The sequence below is a fragment of the Hesperophylax consimilis genome, chromosome 10 (assembly GCF_061612785.1).
Source record: "Hesperophylax consimilis isolate HC1 chromosome 10, BYU_Hcon_1.0, whole genome shotgun sequence".
Lineage (NCBI taxonomy): Eukaryota > Metazoa > Arthropoda > Insecta > Trichoptera > Limnephilidae > Hesperophylax > Hesperophylax consimilis.
In genome coordinates, this window is record NC_142845.1 from 38,699,624 (window position 1) to 38,702,652 (window position 3,029).

Sequence of the window (3,029 nt, forward strand, 5' to 3'; positions counted from 1 at the left end):
ATATACTATACTGCACATCTTCAGATCTACCGGATCTGCCCTGATGATGGACACTGCAACGCTGTCCGAAACGTCGGCTAAAGAAGGAGTTAGCGCAACACGGCATAACACCCCAAAAACAAACAACAAAAATGCTTTTGGCCGTGAGAATCTAAAAAACTTACCTAACTGCTATGCCAATTTAATTATTAGATACAACTGCTTCCAGGAGAGGTAGCTTGGATCCAGTCACGAGATCATTGATTAATGTTTATTGTTTAATAATCTATTTAAGTTCTATATTTGTAAATAATTATGTATTAAAAATATATATTTGTTAAAAGGGAATGGAATTAAAAAAACATTAATTTATTATTGCAATTTTTAATTGTGCTTTTCAGTTTCAATTGCCTCTTATCATCTCCCTCCTATTTCCTCAATTGTCTTCAAGTATCAGGACCCTCTGGAGTCTGGGGAATTCTGTTTAACAAGACGGCGGCTTATTTGAGGCAGTGGCCGCCTCACAGCAGACACCGGCTGCGGCTGCTTGATCGTCGAGGCGTGCGAAGCAGGGGGATGGTCCAACTATCCCACGGCATAAGGTCTGAGGCGGGGGCTTCTGGATCGGAGACTGCATATCCAAAAATAGCCCTGGAAGTGGACGGTTATCGAGGAATGCTTCGTCTTCATCTTCTTCTATGGAGAACACCTCCATGAGTACCTCTTCTGCAATGGCATTCGGGTTATCTGGAAGTATAAGAGAGAATAGTGCGTTTTTAGTAATTTACTATAAACGCTCCCGAAAGAATTCAAATAATTCTATGAAAAAACATTTAGCGTTTGATAAATATTTGTCGAGGTTTGCAAATTTTCATATTAAATTAAAAAAAGTTAAGGGACAATAACTTTTATAACATCTTTGTCTAATTAAATACATTTTTGTTTCGTGTAAAGTAGTAATTACAGTTTTCATGATGAAAAAACCATTTGTAAGTGACTTTATCAATGTTTGAGTTCAAAAATTTTATATTTTTAAGTCGATTTGTACTGCACAAAACTGAGAGTCTTTAATCCACATTCAAGAACAGTATTTTATTTTGAAATATATTAAAAAATAGCGAATTTATATGGAATCTGAATTCTGACAGTTCGAGATGCACGTTGCAAGGCTTTAGGGATTAACAGGAAGAACAATAATTCAAAAGAATCAGTGCGTGACATTGTGTGACTTTGAACATCCTCATTTGTAATATTATAATACCTGATACCGTTATCTCCTAAGGACTTCACCGCGTCGCTATATTCAAGTAGTTTGTTTACACTGTCACTCGTCTTTCGTAAAATTAATGCTTCGATCTCGTTTATTCATCCTGAAAAATAAGACAAATCTTTTAATTCGACTCAAATCTCTAGTAAGATCGCATAATAATTAACAATACCAAAAACTATTGTACTTACCAAGAATGAATTGGGCAGAAATGTCGCCTGCATAAATAAACCACGTCTGTTTACCGTTTTGACGTTTGCAATTCCATAGAAACAATCGCATTTTAAAGACAGGCGTTGCATTAGACATTATAAAAGCGCTGTTGCCAGAGAGATTCGTCTAATAGCTGCGTGGGACCTTGTTTTCTGTGGTGAAACGCACCTAGGTTTATGAGCAACTTTATCGTATGCATAATTTTATGTGACATATAGTTATGATAAACTTTATAAGGGTTTGGTGAAAAAGCCCGTAAGTACAATACTGTCTTATAGTTGGCAAGCAGATACCAGAGACTGCGGAAAGGTGATCTTGTGCGTTATTGTAATTCTACCCACACACGCATAGCAGCTCGGTTCTCGGCATTATTATTCGACAATATGCTGTTAGAAATTCACCTACTGTTGATGGGTGATGAGACTGATGAGAGATGAATGTTGACAAATATATTACCGCGGATTAATTGAATAAATCCATCATGGAAATTTAGTTACTTAGTAAGCTCGATCCACAAATCAGAGAGTACAACGGATGTCCAGAACTACATACCAATAGCGGTACTGTCAATACTAAACAAACAAATGGATTTTACCAAAAAATCCACCGTCTCTAATCTTCTCGAATTCTCACAGAAGGCGATTGGATTAGATGCCCGACATCAAACCTATGGTCCGTTTGATTATTACGTGCTTTTACCAACGTTACACAGAATTGGTCCACGTACATTTAAGGTAGGATCATACTGAGTCGACGTACGCTGCATAAGCAATGCATTACGATATCTGGATTAATTACAATCCATACATTTACTATGGAAATAGATGCTTTAGAAACACACTTGTCACACGCAACGCAAACCCACGCTTCCATAGCTGCGTCGATCTGGGCTGTCTGTGGGATGTGTAAGATGGAAGTCACGCCTCAAACGAGTAGACTTCACATTAGTGAGTGGTATTATCTACGCATTTAGGGTTATATTGTTGCCTATGTTCAAAGAGGTTAACTTTTATGTCCCTAACAATTATACTCGAGGGCAATCCCATGCACTCTTTTTTAATTTGTAATCTTCTCCATGATATATTGGTATATAACCGTTTCATGGAGAACATGAAAAAATAAATAAATAAATTTAGGGTTATGTTTATTTTGACGTATTGATTTGACAGTTGATTGTACCTACAGCAGCTGGCTTGATATGAATTTATTATAGATCAGATACGAGTTAAAATGAATTTGCATTCAGCCACAAATGAAGCATAAAATACTACAACACATTTAGTTTTATTGGGTTTAAAAGTTTATTTCTCTTCTTATTTATTATTATTTTTTATATTATCCACGCGCAGTGTCTTTGTGGGTTCCCTTAACTTACTTCTTTTTTAACATTTTATGCACAGTATTTTTTTCAAAACTGTGTATACTGTGTAAAAGGAAAAAAAAGTAATTATTACTTGATTATCAAGTTTAATTTGTAGAACTCCATTTTAATTTTATTTTTTTTTTATATATTCAATAATATTGTTATTAGGTTTATAAAAACAGTTAATTATAAAATTGTAATGCCTTC

General features: G+C 35.2%; 1 long non-coding RNA gene across 1 annotated transcript; it reads right to left on the reverse strand.

The window, feature by feature from the left end:
- Positions 1-411: 411 nt before the first annotated feature.
- Positions 412-1,790, reverse strand: LOC149420735 (uncharacterized). Its single transcript, XR_016302736.1, has 3 exons — positions 1,438-1,790; positions 1,241-1,349; positions 412-726 (listed from the first exon to the last, which is right to left on the reverse strand). It is a non-coding gene; the product is annotated as an uncharacterized LOC149420735 (long non-coding RNA).
- Between the last annotated feature and the right edge of the window lie 1,239 nt (positions 1,791-3,029).